Source organism: Battus philenor, unplaced genomic scaffold, assembly GCF_028537555.1.
Source record: "Battus philenor isolate CCGP_79_NKW_IND1 unplaced genomic scaffold, ilBatPhil1.0.hap1 SCAF_2, whole genome shotgun sequence".
Taxonomy (NCBI): Eukaryota; Metazoa; Arthropoda; class Insecta; order Lepidoptera; family Papilionidae; genus Battus; species Battus philenor.
In genome coordinates, this window is record NW_027181682.1 from 5,642,214 (window position 1) to 5,655,596 (window position 13,383).

General features: G+C 34.0%; 1 protein-coding gene across 2 annotated transcripts in view; it reads right to left on the reverse strand.

Moving 5' to 3' along the window:
• Positions 1–13,383, reverse strand: part of GckIII (Germinal centre kinase III) — an 89,804-nt gene that overhangs the window by 47,383 nt on the left and 29,038 nt on the right. The gene's annotated exons all lie outside the window — the stretch shown is intronic.

Here is a 13,383-nt window from a genome sequence, read left to right on the forward strand (position 1 = left end):
GCTTGATAAAGCATTTATGCCATGTTAGATTGTCTGAGTGTTGACTGGTAATACATATTTTTTATTTGGAATAATTAAAATTGGATATGGAATAAATAAATTAATCGTAGAACATTAATTACTTTTTTCAAGCAACTACTAATGATGTAACAACATTTTAATTATCTGGTTATAAAAGAATCGTTCATAAAAAAATGATTTAATTGTTCTTGCGCTTTCGCTATCTCAATAGATCGGAGTTTTATGAGCATGAAACAAAATACAAAATTTATTTTGTTTATTATTGGATGTATAAATTGTAGTTGATATACGACATTACATTAAGCACTTATATCTATGTTTATTATTTTGTCATTTTACGCCGTGTAAACAACTAAGACTCTCAATATACTTAGTATGGATAATAACAAATAGTTATACTTCCGGTATACACAACGATTACAAGCCCGTGAGACATTGTTAGCAATTGCTTACGTTCACTAGTGAGTGTTTACAAACACGAATTTCTTATACATCAATCAACTGGTGCTTCTTAGAAGAAATCGAGTATTAAAAAGATAAAATGATCGTCTGGACGACAGTTAAGCTTCGGTTCTATTGAAATCGTTTTAACTAGAAAGAAAATTCCAGCAGCAAGAGGCAGATGACTCCTTGATATGAAAGTTACATGTAGAAGAAAAACAGCCCAACTTGCTATTAAAATCCTATTGTACATCCTGTCAGATTTAAATTATTTTACTTTATAACTTAATAAGCTAAAATAACGTAATAGTTAAAAATATCTGCCATTTGTTTTAAAGGCAGTAACAAAATTCTTCGTTCTATTTTCAAATTACGAATATGAATGGGCGGTAATAAAACTGCCTACGCAAAAGGCACTTAATAAAGCGACACTTGATCCACACATGATGTCGCAAATATCGGACCCCATACGCAGCCGGCGATGTGGGATGGGACAATGGATCATTTCCGCAACTTGACGCTTCATAAACGCCTATACGCGCGACCCTTTTAGTCTGGCTCCAGGCCTTAACACAGTTCGATAGCCTTTTTATACTAGATGTCAAACGTCGTACACTCATTATTAAAGCATTTAGGCGACTTTATAAAAGTATGAAATTCGAAAATCGAAAACAAAAGTTAAATAAAAATTAATCAAACAACAAGGCTAGTTAGAGAAACAATCTAAAATGACTTGTCCTTTCATCTCAGAGATCGGAGGAAGAGGTCGCTGGCCATCATTCGAGTTGAATGTTTTTTACTATGCCTTCGTCAAGTCAAACAAAGAGGCGGAACAAAGCGGAGAGAGCGGCCTTTGTACGGATACGTCGAGTGCGACGGCACTTAACTCTGACATCGGTGGCGACGTACCACCGGAACGCCGCTCGGAGGTCTTTTGCACGACTAAATGCTTGTAACTCTGTACAATCAACTGATACGTAGCACGCATATTGCTTTAGAAAATATGGACATAGTATAAAATACATTAGGTACGCTGACAATATAGAATTTTAATTGTTCTTGTTGTTTTGTGTGATATGCCACAAATAAAAATAATATAGTAAATGCTCGGAATTGTATGGAAATAAACGTGGGTCAACTTGTGCATGAAGTGCGGAGAAACATGGGTCGTGTTGGTTAATGGCAAAGTTTTATTGACTTGGCCTAATTGCCTCTCGCCCCGCATTAACGACGTTTTCGTGTCGACCTAGATAGACGTACACCGTGACTAAATTTCCAAACATCGATCCATTCGACGTAAGAAATCGAGGCAAATCTTGGCCCATGTTTTCATTTCCTATAGCTAGTAATATCAAAATAATTTCCCAGAGTGATTTCTCTTTTCAATATCATAAATTCAAGCCGTCTGCACGAGAGTAAGTTAATGAATTGCGTCAAGTCTGGAGACGTAGAAATGGGAACAATTCCAATTTTCCAAAGGGACCCTTCAGCTTACTATTGGATAAAACTGAATTTATGTCCCGTTTCCGTACTTGCGAACGCCTGTCGCCTTTCAATCACCTGTTCAACAAGACCGAGAAAACGAACGAAAAAAGTTTAAAAAATCTATAAATTGTTAAAATACCAGTAGACTGTGTCTCACGAAGAATGACAAACGAAAATAAAAATCTATAAATACTATACACGTCTATGGCGGACTGGTCGCAACTGACGTGAGGTAATGCATACACATAAAAGTTACAGTTGTAGCTGTAAAAACTAGTATACTTAACAGGTGAGATTACATCCACTTGTGGCATTGCAAACGCGCGCGCAGATCCGGTTCTGTCCACGCATGGATCTAATACATTGTAATCTGTTATGCTGTTGACTTTAGCCTGGTATAGTTTGGTCAAACAAAAGGAGTACAAAGCGTTATTAATAGTTGCGCGAGGAACATTCGACTGATCAAGTTTTTGTATACCTTCATATGCAAATTTGAGTCGTAATTAGAGATTGTTTCCCTTACTAACAAAAACAAGGTTGCAGAAGGATATCGACCCGGTTCGGGGTTACGAAACGTTTACAATTATCCAAGAAGCCGTTGACCTTAGTCGCAACAATAGCTACGTGTAAATTGACCATAACCATTGTAAACCGGCAATAGTTACGCTATAAATTATATTGTGGGCACGGTTGAATTTAGGACCGATTCAATTAAACACAATGACGACGGTGACCTTTGAGCCTAATGACTAAGCCTGGCCGATCGTAAAAAGTTCTCTCTGCATATAGGACATGGACATGTAATCTAACGTCGAGATAATTGAAACGCTTCGCACCGGTGCCTGTTAGTTATTATAGAGAATGAATAAAAAAACTACAAGATGGAATTTTTAAGTCATTTTATAATGAGTTTTAGTTTTAATATAACTCTCGGTGTTATTCCTTGAAAATATATTACTTTATGTTTAAGTAAATATCGAATCAATTTCATTCCTCGACGAAGCTGTTCATTGCTTTTATTTTCCCTTATCCTAAATTCATCGGACTGTATTCTAAGTATACGTCGATTTCACAAACAAATTTAATAATAAAAAGATAATAGGCACTTTATCCATTAAAATTGAAATTTTACAAGATAGCGATTAGACGAATAAAAGCTATCATGTCATTAACAGAGCCCATTAATTAAAAAAGAATAATTTCATGTCCGCGGCAGAGACAAAACAAACTTCTTAATGTTAACATTTGAATTTAATATTCAATTCAGTTAGTCGGCAACTCGTCAGGGTCCCGGAATTAGTGACCGAAGCGTTTAAGTTATTAAGGAAGCCCCGGCGTTACGCCCCCTAATGAGATTAGCCGCCACGGCATACTGGCGAGGATAGAATCTGTTGCCGAGCCGGTAATATTCAGATATTCCCGAGTTTGCGTCGCCTACAGCGGTGTAAGAGGGGAGTGGAATACTTGCACTGTGTCCAGATTAACACATGGATATGGCTTCGCCGAAGCCGCAGGCGTTTAATCGAAAAGCAAGGATCATCGAGTGAGCGATCAGTAATAAGCAAACCACTACTTACCTTGGCTTTGGTCCAACGAAATGTAACGCCCTCGAAACTGAAGTAATTTGGAATTGAATATAGTTTTATACCCTACGATCATTTTATGTGATTGGAAGAAACTCCATAATAGAAAATTTAAAAATATTCATACGAGATTAAGAGTATCTTATAATATAATATGAGCTAATACATATGAGGTGTTAGAAATTTTAACTAATTTCGTAATCGTATTAGGTCATCTAAAGCAATCTTAGAATAAGAATTTTACAAGGCAGAATTCAATAATTAGTTAGTTTACGGACAATATTCTATCAGTTTATAAAATTTTACCCATTTATGCATAGATAATATAATAAAGAAAAAAGTAGTGAACGTGAATTTGCCAATATATTGCAGGAGGAGCAATGTATTTTTAATATTCTGGTTATAAACTTTGACCTTTGAACTTCAAAGTGAACACAGATACAGAAAACGATCGTAAACGACGAATTTTAGCAGTATTATCCAATCATTTTATAAAACGCCTCGAGTTAAAACTGCAAAGTTTACATCTTGAACAAAATTATCCTACTTGAACATAGTCCTAATCGCTTAACAATCTTCCAACAATTTATAGATCGTATCGCATATAAAACGAAGTGATCGATTTAAACTTTTTGATATGCAAGATAAGTTTCATATAAATTAATTTTTGCTATTGTGATAACTTCAATATTCACTTTTTTACTAACAAATTGGTAACATTATTCGTTAGACGTTATATTTAATTTAAAACTCTTATGAAACGAACGGCTAACTACATATTTAAAAAATTAAAACAAGAGAAAATGCTTATACTAACATTACTTCTAGTTTAAAAAATTGTTACAGGTTGTTGTTTATTACCAGTTCTATTATTTATCAGAGCGTGTCACAATGACATTATAAATCTAAAGACCGTTGTATAGGATTAACCAGACCAGAAGTGGAACATGATATCCCGAGATCGCATAGAACTTGTTCAATCCCGTTGTATAGCGGAAGAAGGACTAACTAACGAATAAAACGTACGGTATTAAAATCAACGTTTTAATGAACTCATTCGCTTTGCGTTAAATTATACTTTTAATGTCCAATTGGCTTTTTTATTTCCATTTTGTAGTGGCAATGGGGAAGCCACATAAAGCAGAACAGACAGCCGTGAGGTCTTAAAGTTCTTGATTGGAGTCCACGGACCGGCGAGCGCATCGCATATCATCTGATAACCTCGTTAAGTTTTTTGGAAAACTCTTGATGCAAGCCGCTTCATACCGGTCCTATTGTAAATCTATGTTAAGAGCCTTTGTCTAGCAGTGAACGTTCTATGTAAGCATTTAAATGAAAATATAAATTAATTTCATTGTAGTGCGTAAGGCAACCTTATTTTTAATTACAACATTAATTTACTACTTAAAGGGTCCTATTATTGAGCAAATACAATTAAGTTTTATCCCGCTGCTGCGAGACGTCTGGCCCGTGCCAGACACGAGTTCAGGTCGTTAGCATTCATTTAACTAAGTCCAGTCTGTATTTGAGGATAATGCGGGGATTACACAGCGGCGCCTTTCAAGTTTATCTTGTTATTACAATATATAACATTACATTGCTCTGTGAAGCAAAATTTATTTTAAATAATGTTCATTTTTATATACATACGGTTATTGTACATGTTATACTAATCAAGTATTTTATAAATGATAAAATTTGTATTTCGTCAATGAAAATACACAATACTTTATATCATCATCATTTCAGCCGAAAGTAGTCCACAGCTGGGCCGCTTCTATCCGGCGGGTTGCTTCCTGTGTCTTCCGACGACCTTAATGTCGCCAATTTACGTCATAACTTAGTTGACAGATAATTCATCAATACTCTATAATAAATCATAAGGAAAAGGACAAAAGGGAAGAGAGAATTCTTGTCTAATACAGTAGAAATATTACCAAAAAGAAGAAAGAAGTTTAATAAAGTAAGTTCTAACAGCCAAAAACACCCATTCGTAACATTTCAAACAAAAATCCCCGGCAATCATATAAAACCGCCCAAAGCCATGGATGGAAAAGAATCAAAACGTGATTAGATAAGACACGAACTACTGAGAGAAGTAAGTCGAGTTGACTGACGTTTACTCTCGGGGTCAGGAAGATTAAATAAAGATAAGCGAATAGATGAGAATACTTTTATAAATAAAATTTAATGATTCTAATTTTCTTTAAACCAAATATTTAGTAAATACTAATACACTATAGCAAGCAAACATTTTCAACTAATACACTTAAAAAAGTTAAAAACTTGCAAATAATTTACTTAAATAGTGTTTTAAAAGTGTAATGTTTTATCATAAGACTTTTATAGATGACTTGTACTTGCAGTAATTCTCTGAAATATTTTTAGATTATCCGTATTATATTATACCTCTGGAATAAGGTCCCATATTTTCCATTAAAATTTGATATTTTAACCCGTCTATTATAAATTCTACAATCTCGAAATGCTGTAATTTGCATATTATTAATTCAAAAAAACTTCTAGTGTTGGTCAAAAGCCTCCCCTATAGATTTTCAATAGTTTGCAACGGTTGAAAGCGGAATGCATTCAGTGTCTTCCGACAGATAAAAACGAAATCAAAGATATTTATTAAAAGTTCGTTTGCCTTGTTAGAATGTTAGAGTTTCATTCAAATTTTGAAAGAAATCAACTTACACGAAAGTTTAAAAATAAATGATGTTGCTGCCTTTACTAGCAAATTCGGTCGACCAAATATCAATAATAGCAACCACAACTTTACAGCTGTGTTGACCGACGCAGATTCCAATAAGGCGGGCAGCCAACTTTCGGAACTTGACCTTCCAAGTTCGGTGGCGGGCCACTCCCCGAGACCCCTTCTTGCTTTCTCCCACGCCCGGCCCGCAATGCAGTGAAACTAAGCGTTAAAATAGACTCAGCATTGAATACCCTTACTTAAGTAAATGACAAGTCTAAATATCTGGTAATGTCGAATAATAATTTGAATTTGTGCTATGAGAGTTTGCTAAGCAAAATACGTAATCTAATTAAACTTCTTATACGAAGCGAAATTTTCGTTGGTATTAGAGAATGGTATTACTTATAAGTCGTATTATTTTTTACGAATGTGACATTTTATTACACATGGTTCTCTTAAGGAATCAAGCCGTAAAAAAGCATAACAAATCAGTAAAATACAAAACTAGATTTGTAATAAACAACCGTAGCAATTTTTTATATATTATTCGTCAATAAATATGTATTTAATTGCACAGAATGATAGTAAAAGGTAGGTTTTAAAAAAGAAAAATTACTATTCACGACATGCGAACATGGATTTTGTAAATAGACAACATTCACAAAGCCGACAGAATGACGATGTTCTCAGCAACGAAATAAAACTGAATGGCTTCATTGCCCTTAATATCGTAGAGACAGCAGAAGCTAATTTAGACGGTCCCCGTTGCAAGACAATTGGCTATTTGGCGACAGACCTTCAAAGGCCACCTTTTGTGTAATGGTATCGTGAAAACCCTCAATAGGGTAGGCCAAGCCTTGACACTACGCACTGTCGAGGTCAAGGTAACCGTAACGTGTTTATAGCTTTTAGCCTTGCGAACTTTATAGTCATTGTTCGCCCCATAACGTCCTTATTTTATGCCAAAAAATAAAAATCACTACGCAGTACATAAAAACTGCCTTTTTACCAAGATATTAAAAGCGATAAAATCTTTTGGAAATCTATCAAATTGATCTTGTGTTTTGAAGTACCTTTTTTGGTTATAAAATACAATACGGTCAACACTATAAATTTCATTGCATAGAATATGTCACGAAAATGAGAAAATATAATTAATTCGAAATATTCGTTTACTTATTAAGGATCATCTCTCACAAATTCGGACAATAGTTTTGATAAATCCGCGTAAATTTCTATAGCAATGACGTCAACGGATCGTTTATATATCCTATAGTTTGTTTAAAGATGTTTCAATTTGTTTGTTTAAAGATACCGTGAAGAGATGAGATTCGAATAAAACTAATGATTGGTTCTTTTTATAAAGTTGTTTTATCACCTTTTATCTTGCATCGAAGCCGGAAAGTAAATGAGAGTTAGGTGTCTCGATTCTTAGCAAGAAATTGCTGTTATTAGTTTATGGATCAGATTTCCTCTACCCTAAGCAAAGGACAGTAACATTTCATTAAAATGTCACCTATTTGTGTGAAAAAATAATTATTTTTTACACATTTTTACATATATTTCATATTGCTAATAAATGAACATTACTGTATATTAATACAAAAAAACAACTAAAGGAATTAATGAAAATGTTTAGTAATGTGAATTAGGTAAAGCACAGTAAACGTTGAAAAAGATTATAAAATTAATTAGTGTAAAACGCGCAGTTGATATGACTAAAGCATGATGATAGAGGGCAGTCGAGTAATTCGATTGAGCCCCTTTTCTGAGGATTCCCGACATTTCCCCTGAAGCTAAATACTCTGAATCATCGCCCTCTGCCTACCTGGCGAGACCAATCCGGTATCCGCTTTTTGTTTTACCTGCTAAGAATTCACTTTAAATAACCACGCTTACGTTTTACTACGGATAAAGTCTACATTATCTTTGTTATAATACTGTTTAAACTTTCATATTCACAATAATTTTAAAACATATACACACATAAAAACTGACAAATTATAACTTTGTAATTAACTTTAGTAAATTTAATATTATCTTAATATACATAATTTAATTATTAAAATAATTATTTTTTGTATTCATTTCAATGTTGTCTCCGTTTTTAAAAAAAGATGGTAGTACTGAAAGTAATGCAGATAGCAGCTTGCTCGCGTCACATTTGAATTCATTCATATTGCTGACGTCAATGGGGAGCAGAGCTACTTCAAGGTAGATCGCTTAACTTTAAACGGGAAACAAGTCATATAAATGGAAAATAACTAGGTAAATGTTTATATTAAATCTATAATGATATTTGAACTATTTGAAAATTTTTTTAGTGCTCAAATTGCGGACAAGTTGTGAGTGCAAATCATTATTGTTATTAATATTTTTTTGCTCTAAAACGGCCAGCGATTCTGAACAGTAAGGAGGTTATTTTGCAACATTATAATGCAAGACCGCATTGCGCAACACGAACTCAAGAAAAAAAAAATTAATGAGTTGGGGTGGCAAGTAACGCCTATCCCACCACACTCGTTCGATGTTGCTACATTGGGTTACAATTTCTACAGATTGCTTTAACATTTAGTGGTACTATGTTTGCCAATTTGGGTGACATTCAAAATACCATCTTGCATAGTTTCATCAAAAACAAGACGATTCTATTCAAATGTGCCTCGAAAAGTGACATCCAGTGATAGTTAAATGCTTTTTATGGTGAAGGTAATTATAAATTTAAGCCCACAGACGCACATTTTAAGGCATAGGCCTCCACCAAAAATATCTATGTACATCTCGTACATAGTTACCGCGCATGGCAGGCAGGTTGGCGATCGAAATCGGACACTTGTTTGTGAGCAGTGGCAGTCCTATATAATTAAAGCACAAAATAGGAATTATATAAGATTGTATCCCGGGACTCGTACCAGCGACCTACGAACTCAAGTCTCAGCCCTCTACCGCAGGGCTACCCACCGCTCAAGTAAAGTTCACCTTTTGGTGATTACCTATTATTTAAAAAGTAAAACTTGCGTTAGAATTTAAAGTAAGAAAACAATATTGCCTGCCTTCACTTCGAATATTGTAAATAAATTATGAAGTTATCTATTGATGTATAAAAACAGATTATTCAAATTCAATCAATTTTATGTAAAAAAATTAAGAAGAAGTGTAAAAAGTTTGAAAGTACAATGAATAAAAAACAAATCCCGTGTATGTATCAGACGTTAGCGGTTACAATTAAAAATATTGGAGCTGTTCTGAAAATTGGTGGTTTTTAAAAGAACTATTTTCTTTTATAACAATATGAATGCTTATTGTTAAAACTATTTTAGCTTTCATATGAGTTTAATTTTTTTTCCAAGAGTTAATAAATTGTTTAATATTCGTTTCTCCAGTCTTCCACGAGCAACGGACCAATACCCTTCAAATGCCTTCTAGGTAATTGTTATTTATGCAAATTAGAGCAATTAGTTATGCGACTTAAACATTTGCTTACTTGAAAACAAAGTTAATAGAAATCGTACAGTTCATACATTCTGATTTGTATACACAAATGTAAAATATCTTGTATTCCGTTTTAATGATGTGGTTAGAAGACTTCGAATACTTCAAATATGAACAGATCCCGAACAAGAGTAACACTTTAAATTTTACGAGATTTTACTTTTATCACTGCAAATTATTCGGTTCTTAAATGACTAAGTATTTTGTTTCAAAATTGAAAACTTAATAGAAAATCGCGTACGTCTAAACGGTATATTGCTCATATTTGCGAGAATTCACCGATAAGACAATGGAAGCTACTGACGGGAACTTGAATGTAATGATGCCGTAATAATGTCCATACTATTTCACACTTTACATAAATCGCCGAAGAGCAAATTGCTATGTTATGTCATATTAATGAGTAAATTTTAATGAACTAACAGCAACAATTAGATTTACTCAAAAACAGTTCATAACTTAGTTTTACATACAACATTTTACAAAAAATAATACATTTTTGGAGAATAACCATTAGACGTAAAGTTTTGACTTTACTAATATTAAATAGATATTCATGTTGTCGACTTTTCAAGTGGTACCTTACACGTAAATGGTGACTTCCACCGTCTAGCGACTGCATCTTTGCCCTAAATTATCATCAAATGAGTAAGTAGAATACTCACTAGGTGAAATCCCTGAATATGGGCAACGCACGACCCGTAACTTTGTGTGCATTATTGGTTAAGGCTTACGCCTTGCAGTGAATACGATGACAAGTTCTCCTGCTCTTCGCATAACTTTGAAAAAAGTCATGACCAGAACAGATTTTTTTTGTCCTCCGCTTAGTACTACAAGGTAACGGTCTTTTTTCTTTAAATTCCTCACCAGTTTTATCCGAATAAATACGGTAGGATAAGATGGCAAGATTTGTGTGTACATCAAAACACAGTCACTACAGACACTAAATGTTCCATGACTATCCAAAATGGTAGTAACCATGGTTTTGTCCCTGGCTAATTTTCCACAGTAGAAAGCTACTAGTTATGTCCAATACTCTACATAAGTTACCATGTATATGCGACTCCATTGACTTGATTTACATCAAAACAAATTTTATAGAATCGTCTATATCGTATAGAATATCAATACATTATTTCATCGTTTGAACAAATAAAATGAAGATATATATAAGTCATTAGGATAAAATAACCGTCTATATCAAACATTGAAAGCATAGCAACGTGTGTTCTCCAGTGCCGTGTCCGTCGGTTTACATTGCGTCGCATTTCGCAAGGTACGCATAACAACAACATTCGAAAGTGTGTCAAGATTGCGATAGCGCGGAGCCGGCTCGGCTCACAGACCGAGAAATGCAACACATCAAATACCATTGCACTATCTGCCTCTTCCTCCTATCGCAAGTACTACGAAACTAACCAAAAGTGAAGGTGGGATTGCGTATTTAAATTATATAAGGCCGTTAATCACCTTCCATTCCCCGCCATATAACGTTAGGATTATAGAATAAAAACTATTATATATACCAACTATACTGGAAGCCTTATCAAATATATAATAAAATGAAAAAAATATATCACTAATTCAAAATAATGTAATAGTTTTATTTATTCATTTTAGTGAAAACAATTCGATGTTCATGTAAACCAGGATGACGCAGTTTCCAACCATTTTTATTAAAAATCTCCGGTGCAAGCCCCACTCTAGCAGTGGACGTCTTGCGGCTGCAATGATGATGATGATAAACTAGTAGTCTACAGGAATAAAGCGAGCATTTACAACATTATCATACTTTAGAATCAATAGATATACATAGGTAATTAAAAAATATTATTGAAATTTCTTTTTGCTCCGTGGTCATTTGCACCTGGGACCTATGTTAAAAACCTAATGCTTACTAAAGATTCTGTCAACATATTAATTAGTGATTGCTAATAGTTTATAAACACTTTTATATAAGTCAAATGTAATATTATTTAAACTGTAATCTCTCATATTAACAATGAATAATAACAGAAAGTACTGATCGCAAACTTTCTCTGAGTGAAAAACAAATAAAAGCCGCGCTTTAAGTAATAATACGAAGCCGAGTGTAACAATAAAAATGCGAATATCGATTTCGTAAAGCTCGGCGCGCAAACGTGCTATTATATAAACTGCAGCGAGGCGCCACCCAATTTTAATAAGCTTTTGAAGGGTAGCACGCGAGATAGCGCTCACTTTTTATATGTTATCTTACTTTCGTCATACATTTGTTACATCGATTACTGCGAACATATCGTTAAACAATACTGTTTGCAATGCAATAATAATTGGTATAATAACTAATACATATTAGATATTTTTTTTAAATCACATACGGAACAAAATTATGGTAAAAAGAAAATCTCTATTATACGAATATACACACTTAGTTAAATTTGCACAAACATACGTCAAATATATAATTAACAATAAGCAATTAATGCTTACAGAAATCACACAATAATCAATACGCCTTTGTTCTTGTCACCATTTAAGGCAACGCCCCCAGTACCCGTATACTAAGAATGGCATTGAGTTGATGATTAATTGTATATCCTACCAAAACTATAAAGATTTTGTCCAATCGTGAGTCAGCTACAACGGATACGTTTGTGAAACCGTGTCCCAGATTTCGTGAGAGTTCGTACACTTCTGAATATAATAAACCGGTCGTTATGGCTGGTTCTGACCTTATGCCTTCGTGCCGGCGAAGTTGTTAGTGCGCCATGGTGGTGCACGCGAACGCATGACGTGATCCGGTGAACGTTCCTACTTAACCAACCAAAATAGTCCACATTATGGGCGCAATCGATGCAATAAATCTTGATAAATGGCAGTCGTTACGTAGCTATCTTCTATTTTGAAAAACTTGCAATTATTTATTTGTATTTTACAACATCGACAATAACCGCTAATTTTATTGAGAAACGTACAAAATGACAACTAATTTTTCATATGAAATTATCCACGTACCATAGAAGTCGTGAACAATTATGGAGAGACAGCGGCAATTCCACTAAATTGTCGGCAATAACATTCCGACGTTTTATTGTGTTGACACTTTTCAAAATTCCAACTCGGTCGTGGGCCATCATAACGCTACGAAATGGCAACGCAATTCAGTACGTCACGTTACAGGGGTTTGCAATAATGCTGCATGACTTTTTGATGTTTTAGAAAATACTTTATGCAAAATGTTTAAGTCTGCGAAATATACTTATGTTTATAAGCAGACAATAACACCCAACTGTTGTTTTAAACGATGTAATAAATAAGAAAGAATGAACCTTTTTTCACAAATATTTTGTTCAAGCATGAATCCCTAAATAAAATGTTCTGATTCAAATTTTGACAATGTTTACAGAGACATGCTATATAGCAACAATACAATTAGGGGAATGCTATAACCTCCGGTTTCGGTCCAGTCCGTAATAAACGTGAATGTATCAAATAGCGATAAATAGTTATCAAATTTTTATAGGCACGCTTCTCTCAAGAACATACCTGCAGTGTTAAATAGAGTTGGGTAAATGTAAATTTATACATCAATTATGAAAGTATTTAAATTTGAGATTAAAATTTCCCATATTGTACAAAGAACGATAGCTATTTTGATATAAGGACATAAGATGCGAGTGA